At 30.7% G+C, this 13,190-nt stretch overlaps 1 protein-coding gene across 1 annotated transcript in view; it reads right to left on the bottom strand.

Annotated features, from left to right (window-relative positions):
* LOC126838221 (neuronal PAS domain-containing protein 2-like) overlaps positions 1–9,266 on the bottom strand; it is a 73,032-nt gene extending 63,766 nt beyond the window's left edge. The window contains exon 1 of the transcript XR_007685680.1: positions 8,777–9,266. The gene's annotated coding sequence lies outside the window, so the exon portion shown is untranslated. The remainder of the gene's footprint in view (positions 1–8,776) is intronic.
* Positions 9,267–13,190: the final 3,924 nt, after the last annotated feature.

Raw genomic sequence — 13,190 nt, 5'->3', positions numbered from 1 at the left:
CGACAACGGAATCGTCGGCTGTATACAGCTGTGCGGTTAACGATAGCCAATTGATATTTACACCCTAATGAAAAAAAAAATCCGTCTCAAACACTACGGTACAAACAGCTGTTTGAAACCAAGTAAAAAGTTAAATTATTATTAAACTGGAGTCAAGCCCAGCCGATGTCGACGCCTGGCTGACTAGATGTTAAAAAAATTGGCATGTTTACATTTTTGGCATCATCGATTAATAAACGCCTGAATTGACACGTCTATCAACACATTTCGACGAATAGACAGCTAATCAACAGGCGCTTGTAAAACCCATATAATAAGTCAAAGTGAAACCGAGACATTACATTATTACAGCAAATTGTTTGGTTTCACACGTATGTATCGATAGCCATTGAGCTATATAATAAAAGTACACCAAATGTTTGCTCGGGCCTCGGCTGTAATATCGGTCGGTGCACTTAGCTATGGTTTACCCGTGCACATTTATCCATTTACGATTATTGACAAATAAATAATAACATCATCATGTCAAATGCACGGATGACAAATGAAATGAGCGTTACATAAATAAAACAAACGTTTCATCGAAGTAGAGGAGCCGTATATGCCGTAATACCTGACAAGTCCTCAAGAATACGTGCACATTGGAAATATAAACAAACGACAGTTTAATTTGTTTTGAAAAGTTTACTTTAGTCGCAGTCATTTTACGGATAAGCCGTTTTAGAGGCCATTCAATCAACGGTTAAAGTACGACGCAAAAGGCTTATCGATTGACCACTACCGAGCGCCGAGTACACACAACACTTTAAGCCGAGTGGCGCATATAAATGAGTTTTTAATAGTATCAAAACGACAACCATCGCGTCGTTAAAAAAAAAATGATATTTACACGGGATTTTTTTAGCTTCCATGAGTAGCTGGGAAGGTATTGTTTTGACAATGATGTGTTAAAATTTTAATTTTTTTTTGTGACTAAGCCCACCATTCTTTTAACCAGCTGAACTGATTTCTCCGTCTAGCAAGTCTAAAGATCAGAAATCGTACCTAAAAGGTACTTTATTGGGCCAAAATTGCGAATAGTTCATACCTTACCCTTCAAAATCAATTAGAACCGCATGCAATAGGTCTGGTTTTTTTTGAAGTTTTAGACCAAAAAGTCAAGACAAAATTTCGACTACTTAGGTTGGTCAGATTCAAATTCAATTCTGTAGAGATATACGAGTTCTTTGGCAACTTGTATGTTGAAAACAGATTATGTAGGAAACAAATTTTTTTTTTATGTAAAAAATTGGGTTTTATATTGAAAAAATTGCAAATTTACGTTATTTGATTACAAGAAATTGAAAATTTTAAATCAATATCGGCTTCCTACTTAACATAGTAAAGTAGCCAAAGAACTCGATTTCTTTACAGAATTAAAATTGGATCATCCAATGTAGCCGACATTTTGTCTGGCTTATTTTGGTCCAAAATCAACTATAATGGCTTTTATCCATAGAAAAAATTATTTAAATTAAAAATTATACCCTGAAGCTTATACAAATTAACCGGCAAATTGATTGACATGATCGAAATTTATTAAAACCTTTTTTATCATAAATATTGCCTATACAAAACTCCTTAAAAACAGACCACATGCAACCATTAGTGAATACAACTATAGTATAACTCTGGAAAGTGCTGATTTTCTAGGTAGAGTAGAACAAACAACCATTGCCTACATATAATTTACACTATAGCTACCAGATCATTAGCGCATCTAGAAAAGACGGCTGGGATGGCTCCCTCAAAATTGCAATGAAAATCAAAAAATACCGATTGGATGTTGACATTCTCTGAGAACCTAAAACAGTGATGTAAGGATATGGACTTCTCTAGCGCCCAGAGACGACGATTCGGAATCGATAACAATCACCATAATACGTTAGGCGAGGTTGAATTGTACAACAGGTTCGCGACGGCGGGAGTTTGGATTAATAAACGCAGAGAAAGCGACAGTCGTCGTACCTAGTAGATAATACCATTATATTATTATTATTATGTAAATAAAATATGATCGAAAAATCACCTACTACGCGCGCACCTACGATGATATTATTTTCGCCGGCTACCGGGTGCGCCTTATTTTTTTTTTTTTTGTACGCTATAATATTCTAATATTTGCCATGTCCTAGTTTTTTAGCGCGTTGTGTCTCAACACGGTCACCACTTCCCCTTGCGCGCATATGTTAATTCAACTGCACTACGTTGCATCGCACACACGGCCGATTCCCTTGTCCTTCGCCCCCCTCCTCTTGCCTCCCACCCACCACCCCCCACCCCCATCTCTTCCGGCGACGATATGCAGCGTGTTGCACTGCGCAAATCGAACGGCGCTATTGATCGACCGAAAACAGCAGCAGCAGCAGCACCACCAGAAACCCGCCGTCACAGCTCGAATGACCCATTTTTTTTTTTTATATGTCGACATGTACGTATCGAGACATCGAGTCCGCGTTGTATGCCGGACGAGGATAAAAAAGAAGAGAAAAAAAGTCCCCCCAAACAAAAGACCTTTGGATACATGGCTGATGTGGGTTTCGCTGTGCTCCCGGCGGGATTGCAAACTCGTGTTCGAAAACGGTAATTCGGTATTTATACACAATGAGTCCGAAACGAAGCTATTTTCGAAAGGCAGAGAAAGGGTTCCGAGAATTCGTCTCTTCGGGTGTCCCGACATTCTCGGGACGACGCCATTATATAATGCACACATCGCACGGCTGCCGTTGCGCCGCGTCTAGCTGTATCAAAAGATCACTAACAAGGGAGTAGCTTTTTTTTTCTTTGCTTTTAATATTGAACTCCGATGACCTCGTCTGTTTTGCCGGACTTGCGAAGAAAAAAACTCAAAGTTTTTCTACACTTGACTTTCGCGAGCTCGCAAAGAAAATCCACCGAATCGCAGGTAATAGCGACTAGGGTCAGAATTTTTCCAAGTCTAGTGTATACTGTATGTTAATACAGTAACGAGGATTCTTTATCGATTGCCATTTTTCTGTCAGACTATCACAGTCATTTTTATAGGATAAATTACATATTTTGTTTTTCCATCGAAAATGCTTTGCGCGGGACAAGTATGTTGGTCCACTATTAATAGTAGATTAACCAAATTTTCACAATGTATAGAGAAGAAATTTATCTATGCCCCGTAGCGTTTTTATTTTTTTGTTATCTATTCTTGATATATTTTTTTTTTTTTGGAATCTTTACGAATCAATCATTTTGATTGTTTAAGTTTAAAAAAAACGCTACGGCATAAACTTCTTCTCTATCCATAATAAAAATGTTGTACGATTACTGTAAATACTACCACTCTCACATACCCAGTACTATAAAAACATTTTTAAACACATAATCGTCATTAAGTATAATGCTTTTATCGATACTTGTATCTTTTCCCATTGCGGAATCGCATCGAAGCACATAATGTTATTGAAACAATTGACCGATGGAGTTTACATATTTTTTGATAAGTAATTTTACTAAACGGTAGAATTTACTTTAAATTTTTTTGTCTAGTTTTATTCAACTAAAATCGCTATTAAAAATTAATATTTTAAGTAGACAGATATGCGTCGTTTGATACAAATGACCAGAAAAATCGATTTACGTCAAAACTTAACTCAAGTGTTTGGCTATTAACTTTAATTTTTATAGCCACTCGACTTCAAGAGTTTGTTCTTTTATAAATATTATACCACCCAATAGAGCTGCAGTTGTATTCAGCATCATCTTTACAATTTTTGTTATTCTAACAAACGATCAATTACAAAATATATTTTATTGAGTTCAGAGTGTAAACTGTTTATGAGAATTTTCAACAGAGGTTTTGTGTTTGATTTAGTCGAACTTGTTGCACAACTCGACAATGTTCGAAACACAATTATTGGTATAACCAAAATAAACTTCAGCTCGAATTAAACTAATATAGTTTGAATTTTTATTGTATCGTGTAAATTCAATAATAAATAGTCAATTTTTTATTTTTACATTTAATTATTCGCCAGGTTACACAACAACAACACAAAGTACAATTCAATCAAACTCCAGTTGATGATAAGATCTACAAAGATGCAGTAATTCCGCTCGTCTATAGTTAGACTACTTAATATATGATACTTTAATGGTCTAGTAATGATCTATTATTGTCTTTATCTGTGGTTGCATCATTAGTATTAAACTGCATTATTATATAATCCCATTTGGGTTTTATCACATTGATTTGAGACCCAAGACTGCTGGTAATATGATCAGGAGCAGAGTGGGAGACCTAATAACACTATAAAGACATTTAAAAGATACCATACGCGACATCTAAACTTAAAAAATCGTCCAACTGTTGTTTATCGGTACGATATTTTGTAAACAGGATGCATTAATTAAATAAAAAATTGTACAACTAATAAAGACTACGTGGGTTCGTTTGCCATAAATCAATAGGGACGTTAATTAATTCTTCCTAGTTTTATGAATTCCTGGAAATAAAAGTTTTATGTTCATATTATTTTGGTAATTTTGTCAATTCTAAATTTAGTATCAAACAAAATGAAGACACTTGTTCAACGCACAATACCTTACGCAACCTATTTTTTTCTATCTAAAAAAAATGCTTATTCGTTGGCTAAATTGAACGAAAAAATGTTTATATTAAAAAATGAACTATTGTTCTACCTGTAACTTTTGTACTTAAAAATAGCTTGTCCTCGATTTACTACTAGACTCTGCAAAGTATACCAATTATAGTTGCCAAGGTCAACTTGAGTTTTTGACAAACTGTTTTAAATTAAATTTTAGGAGTTCGTGTTTGTAAATAACTTTTGGTAATAATTTTAGTTTATTCAGAACTGTATTACTAGTGAATGATGAAAATGAGTTGACAATAATAAATTGATTACAGTAATTACTTAAAAGTCAATAGAGCTACTAAAGCTACACATTATAACTCCAAGTGATGTCCTGTTCACCACGTTGGGTTGAAACAGGAATTGGGTCAACTTTATTAATATTATTATTTTTTTAGTAGTAGTTCCATATTTATCTCAAGTTGTTGAATGCATTTCTAATGTGATCACAATTGTAAAAAATAAAGACGAATCTTATTATGTCACTGCAAAATGCTGAGCTTGATACAATTATTGTCGAGCCTAGCTATGATGATAACGCTTTGAATAAAGCGATATTTATGAAACACTATAAACATACAATACTAATAATCATAACACTTTATTTAACTGCATCCATTCTATTCAAAATCTAATTTTTCTTCATTTGATTCAGTTGATGCACATAAATGGATACACAATAAGAATGCTTAAGAGTTTTAACTCAATAAAAAAAAACCGACACATTAGGTACTTTTAAATTAATGCAAACCCATTGTTAGAAAAATAATTTTTGAGTTACTAAACAGTACAAAATTATAGTATAATTTATGGGCATACTCGATAAATAACAATAATATTTTCAATAGGAAAAATTAATAATACTAAAAAAATAACAACAACGGTCTTTAGTAAACAATAAAATTAAAAGCTTTTGAGACAAATCATTGAGTTTGTAAATAAGTTGAGTTTTAAATAAAATAACACATAAAACTGATATTAAATAAAGTAGATACGTACATTATTCTCAGTGCAATAAAATAGTAAACCAAAGATATCGAACGAACTAGTTTATTTACAACCAAACTTCATTCTGAGCAGGAACCAAACTGGTCAATTATGTCTAAGTCATAAAGTCATCGTAGTACATTTACATAAATATTATGTACAATTAAATTCAACGTAATTATTTTACCAAACTCCTAACTAGTTAATTTAATATAAAAGCCAAAATAATAAGCAACAGCAGTAACAACATTCTACTAGATTATTTGGCTGTCCAAAAATTATAAGAATGGGATTTCAAATCGATGAGTTTGTTTAGCGTTTTAACTGTTACTGGAGACACAAGCTGTTAAATAATCCGATTAACAACTAGTATCTTGCTTCAATATTTGGACTGACGGGACAGATGTATATAGTTTAAAAACAATAGTGTTAATAATTTATAATTGGGTAGAAAAAAATCAAACAAACAAATATGCTATTAAAACTGTTAACAGAAATATTCAGCTCTATTTTTGAAAATCTTAAGTTTATTATAAATATAACAACCGGCAGAGAATTTCAATACATTTTCAACAGAAATTGTTTTCTCAGTTTACTCGGTAATTTTGTTTTCATCTCGAGAAATCGCTAAATTTAAGAGTTTAAAGAATGGCAAAATATTTAAATTTATTACATAAACATTTTATGTCTGTAAATCGTTCATCACCTTTTACTTAGCAACAATTGTTTTCTTTTTTTAAACAAAAAATCACACAGATCATTGAAGAATAATAATAACGGCTATAGAAATAGAATACAAAACTATGCAAAAACAAACCATAGATAAATAAGTTCAACTACATTGAAATAGTATCTACATTATATACCGTGACCAAGGATTTACGACTTTTGGCAAACAAGAAAATTCATATACTGTTTGAATATTCGAGACCGTCTTAGTATATTAAAATCATCTTTAATCTTTCCAACAACAACTACGTGTAGTTATCATAAATTAAATTTAAAAAAATTTTACTGGCAAATAACGATCCATCTTTGCTAGTGCCGTAAACAGGCTTTGGCCCAACCAGCACTCTTTGTCAAAAATATCTGTGTTGATATATTTTCGTTTTGAATATTTCATAGTGTATGATATTTTGTTAAGACGCATATACGGTTTCAAAACCATATTTATCGTTGTTTAAACAAGTGTGTTGTAAGCGATACCGACAACGGGTCAAAACAAAGCGGTAACAAATTTTAGTTCAAATTTTTTATTTTTCTCTCTTTTATAATTTCAAGTTTAAAAACATTTTTTTTATACTAATTTAGTTAAATTAGTATAATCTAATACAAAGCTAAATTTTGTTTATTTTTCCATTTCAAGTAAACATTAAGTAAACGCACTCGCAACTATTGCGAAACAATAGTGTAAAATAAATTCTAATGAGCTTTGCTCAGCCATTAATCAATGGATGATCGCCTGATCATTTGATACAATTTCCATGACACAACATTTACAGAAACTTTATGCAAACCGTATTTCAAAGTCCTTGTACACTGTTTAATAATATTGTAAAATAATTATTACAGTAAACAAAACAGAACTTACAAATTTCAATTTTAAGCCTTTATAGATATTGAAAACAATATTGCTAATTCAAGAGGTTTCGGTTGTAATTCAAATATTTATAAGCAAACATTTTGACATGTTGTGTTTTAATAAGTTGATCGGCTGGTCTAGATAATATAGGCAACTGTATTGTTGTTAAGTATCTAAACATTTTAGGTATTTAAAGGAAAATGAATGAATCAATTGTTAAATAATCGGCAAATCATTTTTTATACATGGAAATATTCAAGAGTGAAATGATTGGTGTTTTCGATTATTAAGATAACAAAAAATTCATTATTTTAAAGACGATTAATTGATTACTAATAAATAAATAAACGAAAAAATAAAAAAAATAATTTACTATTTACAAAATTTGGATTTTTTAGTAAATATCGTTATTTAAATAGGAACAATGTAAAATTTGAATATGTTTAAATAGACAATCTTGTGCAAACAGAACAAAATTAAAACTTTTTTTTTTTTCATTACATTTGAGTAGATAGGTGTCAAGGCACAACGAAGCAGAATATAACGAATACAGCATAGCAGTATATGTTGTATTTGTCAAAAAAAAATCTTATATTAAAAAAAAAAATCCTGAACAAATATTGTAACAAAATTAATAATATTTTAGAAATCGTAGAAATGTTACCAAGGTTTCATATGTATGAACTACATAACGACTTACAGGGTTTGTATGTATGGTGTTCAAAGTAGACCTGCTGACGTGTACATAAGCGAATAAAAACTTATAATAAAAATAGGTAAGTATGTTTCTTATTTTATAATGTTAATATGTTATAGGTATACCGATAACATATTAATATTAAATAATATGACTTTTACTTTTCATCAAGATACTCCACAAATAATAAAAAAATGTCATTGATTGTGTTTAATGAATAGGTGGGTACATTGTACGATTGTTAATTGTATTTTGATGTAAGCTGTTTAGTTATTTCAATATTAACCATCTGTGCAAAAATGTGTACAAAACTAGATTTAATGTGAACATAATATTAAGGTAGGTTAAGCGCAAAAAAGAAATAAAAATGTAAAGATATTACATGAAATTGTTTTAACTGCAAGTTTGGATACACAATTATTGTTGGAAAAAATACAATATTGCTTAAAAACAATATCAAAGATAGGTATGTACGACATACAAATAAACTAAATGTATAGCTGTTCAACAAAAAAGAACTTGTTTTTTTTTTTTTGATAAGACATCAAATCATCATTGATCAACAGAAAGGTTCTAAATGTAAACGAGACATTTTCAAAGACAACACGATTGGACACACAATAAAAGAACAAAATGTACAAAACTTTTAATTGACCGTAGCCAATATTGTGCAATTACATTTATGTTGGCATTTTGTGTTCTACTATGACTACCGTCAAGGGAAAGAGCCGTAACACGTTGCGACCTTTTGTTACGATAACATTTTTATTTTTTTAAATTGTGTTTCATAGAACATAACTTGTGCCATCCGACAGCGGTATCGGCACGACAAATGTTACGGGCACCTACTTGAACAAATGTTGTTGATCTTCAGTCTCGTTAACGGCTTTCAGTCTTTGGTTGCAGTCTTGTGTTGTGGCCGTGGTCGTTGGACGTAGCCGAGATGACGGCCTACAAAACGTCGTTCACCGACCGGCTGCCTTGATCCGTAAACGGCCGACATGTCGGCGGATATCCGAGTTTTAATCCACACATGATATAATTGTTTTTTCACATAACACACACACGCGCGCGCTCACACACTTGTAGGCACGACGGCAACCCTTCGGTTTCAGAGTACAGCGGGCAGCCCGGTAGACGAAAAATCAACATTCGAAATACGGCAACGGTAAATACACGGGGAAAAAGTTAATTGAAATATTATACGACATTCGACAACAACAACAATAATAATAATAATAATATCAACGATAATATCTACGGCGATAATAATATCGTATCGTCAACGATTATAATATTGTCACTCGACGCCGAACGACAACAAACCCGACCCGACCCGTCAGACGCCATCTTTGTTGTTGTAGGCCTAGCGATCACCGTTCTTATCACTGCCGAAGTCATGGAAGAGAAACCGAAACGCGCGGCAAAATTCGAATCATATTTTATTGTCGTTTAACCGCGATCATATTTCTCACATTTTATGCTTTTCAAAGCATCGTTTAATAACGGTATAGGTATTTATCCATATTCTTTTGCAGTCAAACATCCACGCCAATCCAAGTAATAGGCGCAAATTGAATGTACGCAAACAAGAATAGAGTTTGAACGGAGTTAAGTTTCGTGATATGTTATTTGTTGAATGTCCTAATTCTTCTTCACAGTTGGTGGTACCCCGTATGTTTTTCAAGTAAATTTGACACGTTTTTTTTATAATCATATCTTAGGAAAAAATGTGAAGTGTTCCATATTTTTTCTACGCTTCAACAAGTATAAAACAAAATGAGATAGTATAAATATTAGCTCACACTTTCTGTCGTTATTATTGTTTCCGTTCACAGTAAAGAAAATACAGTGTGACAAACATCAAAAAGTTATTTGTCAAAATTATTTTAAGTAACAATGTCAAGAGGTTTTTTTTTTGTTTTTAGTTAAAGTGAGTAGTTTTGTAGATGAATTTGTCGGTTTATTAAAATTACATAATAAGTATGTATATTATATTATGCAATCATGCAATAACCTTCCGCATATGCAAATTATGTAAAATAACATTTGTTGTATGAATTCTTCGTGATATTATCAAACCGCCATAGACATGCATACATTAAATATACAATGTACTGTATAAATGCATTATACGATATCGCGCTATAAACATTATATTACATTGATAATAATATATATTTTACCATCGAAATTTCGATAGATATTCGGTATTGGTTTCTAAAAACGCTGCTTTTTAAATTTTTTATCCACATTATCATCTAATGCAAACCGCTAAGACAATTGCTTCAAGCACCAAGTCTTTAGATCAAAAATGTATATTTTATTAGGACAAAAAATTCAAAATTAATCACTTTCCCTTTCCCATTTCTTTCCAATTCATCAAATCTAGATTAAATCTAATATCTTATTACTGATCTCTTATCACTTATCGCCTTGGCAGCTTTCTCTAATCAAACGTAACCGATTTCGTGTCCTAACAATATGTTTTGTTTATAATGTGTTGTTTACCCATCATACTTGACATTTAATTAAATGACACAATTTTTAATAATTAATATAATTGATAAACATTTATTCTCTTTGAAAAACAAAATCAATAATGGAATAATGAATAAACTCTCTTTCTGACTGACTTATTTAGGTTAGTAAAATTATACTAGAATGATGCCCAAACTCGGTTTGCAGATAAATCCAAACCAATTACAAGTTCAAAAACCTTTAAATGTGTACCTATAGAGTATAGAAACAGTTAATTTTGTATTTCTTATTCTTAAGTACATAGTTTATTGTTTGCAAATCACAACTGTAAATGATTTCTATAAACTTTTGTGAATGGCCAAAATCATCAAAAATGTCATGAAGAATTGTAAACCATTAGGTATGTTAGGTTCGTTAATTTGCAGATAAACAATAACATTTGTAAAAATAAAAATAATAGTTTCAACTATTGTGAATTGTAATGTATTTATTATAATATACATACCTACAATGTTATAGACTTTAGTTATTACTTATTAGTATTGTTTACTTAGTAAAAAATTATACAGCTAATAATAAATTGAAATTTAATAGATTATAAACAAAACGACATGTAGACGTCATTGGTGTACTACATTTTCAGTACTGCAATTCTAATCATTTTTTATTTTCTAATGTTGTTTACCTGTCATAATAATACATGTTAACAAAATATATCGTTTCACGAAACTAAATCAATATCCGTGGTACAATTTTTGAGAGGTACTCAAACGTTGAGTAAAAAAAGGAGAGACATATTGTATCAGCAGACTTTGATCAAAATTCAATTAAATACCGAATATAAACTTAGTAAACGAAATAAAAAGATTATATTGTTATTCGAAAAGTTTTTTAATAACACATAATATTTTTCGAATTGTATAAGTTAAGCCGAAGCCTAACATAGCTATATTTTATATTATATGAATTATATATTTTATATGCATAAAAACGAATTTGAATAGTATAGATGTCCTACCTATGCAATTTTTTTTTCATTCCAATAAATAAATAAACAAAGCTACGGCAGCTAAGGCCAATAGGCTGCGCATAATATTAATATGGTATTTGGCGTTTACAGCATGTACCTTTGGGCTTGGCTACAGCTGTTAGTTAGTACTGTGTATTTTCTCCAAGAGCCTATAATGCACATTGCTCAATCCGGCAAGTTTTGGGAAAATTGTTATTATAGTCATTTTAAATTCAGTAATTGCGAATATTACCAATTTAATATTGTTTTAGTTCAAATAACTATTTATAAATTAGATTAAAAAAACGCCGTAATCAGTAAAAATGAATTTGGGTCAAGTTGGCACCTGCGCATACATATTATATGACTTTTACAGTATACTATTACATAAGTACTAGAAGAAAATTTGCTACATATTGCAAAGGTATTTGCATATTTTGCTAAGGGCCCTATACAACGTTATACCAGAAACAAACATGCTAGTGCTGACTTGACCACGCATCGGGAAATCGTCGAAATATCACATTTTATATCCAAAATGTTTAATGGAGAGGTGCTTGATTTGATAAGAATTTTTTGTAATTTTCTAGTGCGCAAATTTCGTTGTAGACAAATTTAAAAAAAATTATCAACAACGGTAGCTAAAATTAAAACGGTAGTTTAATTGTTTTGTAATTTTTTTTTTTTTTGAGTTTTTCGTTCAATTTTCTTGTTTTAAATTTGCCTAGCAAACACTAGCAAATTCAAAAGAAAAATATCGCGTATAAATTATTGTTATTATTTAATTTATTATTCTCGTTATTATTTGTGAATAATTTATAATAACTGTGTACCTATTTAATACGAATGAAAAATGTGTATTTTTATATTGATTAGCCTACACAAATTTATATTTATACTTTATATTTTTAGAATTTCCTAAAAAATGCACACCTCACCGAGTTTAGTTGAATGATGTGTGTTTTTTCAAAACATCTATTCATATTTTATTCGGTATGAGTATCTTATATTTTGTTATAACCATATTTATAACGACATGTACATTTTAATAAATAAAAAATTAAACAACGAATGACATCATTTTGTTGAGAAGTAATTCTAAAAATGCTAAGTCAAGTGACCGGAAAACCGCAGTTATTATATTTTGATATTTAAAATTATTGTAGTAATTCGGACTTTAGCGGAGAACTTACTATACACGATAAGCGTTATTCTTTATAATGTGTTTTAAATTAAAATATAATAGATTGTTTAATAATACTCACACCATATATTTCCAAAAATATTACAAAAATATTTAGGGCGTTCACCTTCGCATGACGTAGCAAAACAATTCATTATGCAAATTCGCTTTTTTCAATTTGCATAAAACAAAAATAATCACTATCGAAAACCGGAACTTTTTTCAAAAATAGTTTACAAATATATTACGTCTTTCGTAAAAATAGTTTTTTTTCTTCATATAATTGCTATGCTAATTAGGTAGTAAATAATTATATTCTCTGAGAACATTTTATCACAATTAAAATGTATACATTAAAGTTACATAAATTATATTTCGACCGTAAATGAATAATAACTGTATTGGTCTTGGAAATGTACAATACATATTATTATATAAACATTTTTGCACTAGCCATTAACACAACCTTTTGCACGGTTAATAATTTCACGTAGTATTTTAGACAAAACATTTTTAGAAAAGCTGCAATTTGTAAAAAGTCGGTTGATTTTTTTTTTTTTTAGAAACCAGAAAACTTTTATTGCACTTTC

Source organism: Adelges cooleyi, unplaced genomic scaffold (assembly GCF_023614345.1).
Source record: "Adelges cooleyi isolate 19-005CV unplaced genomic scaffold, UGA_ACOO_1.1 ACOO_flye_CR_arks_rails_tigmint_CR_PRNA_108, whole genome shotgun sequence".
Taxonomy (NCBI): domain Eukaryota; kingdom Metazoa; phylum Arthropoda; class Insecta; order Hemiptera; family Adelgidae; genus Adelges; species Adelges cooleyi.
Note: the sequence above shows the minus strand (reverse complement) of the source record. Positions and strands in the feature narration are given on the sequence as shown.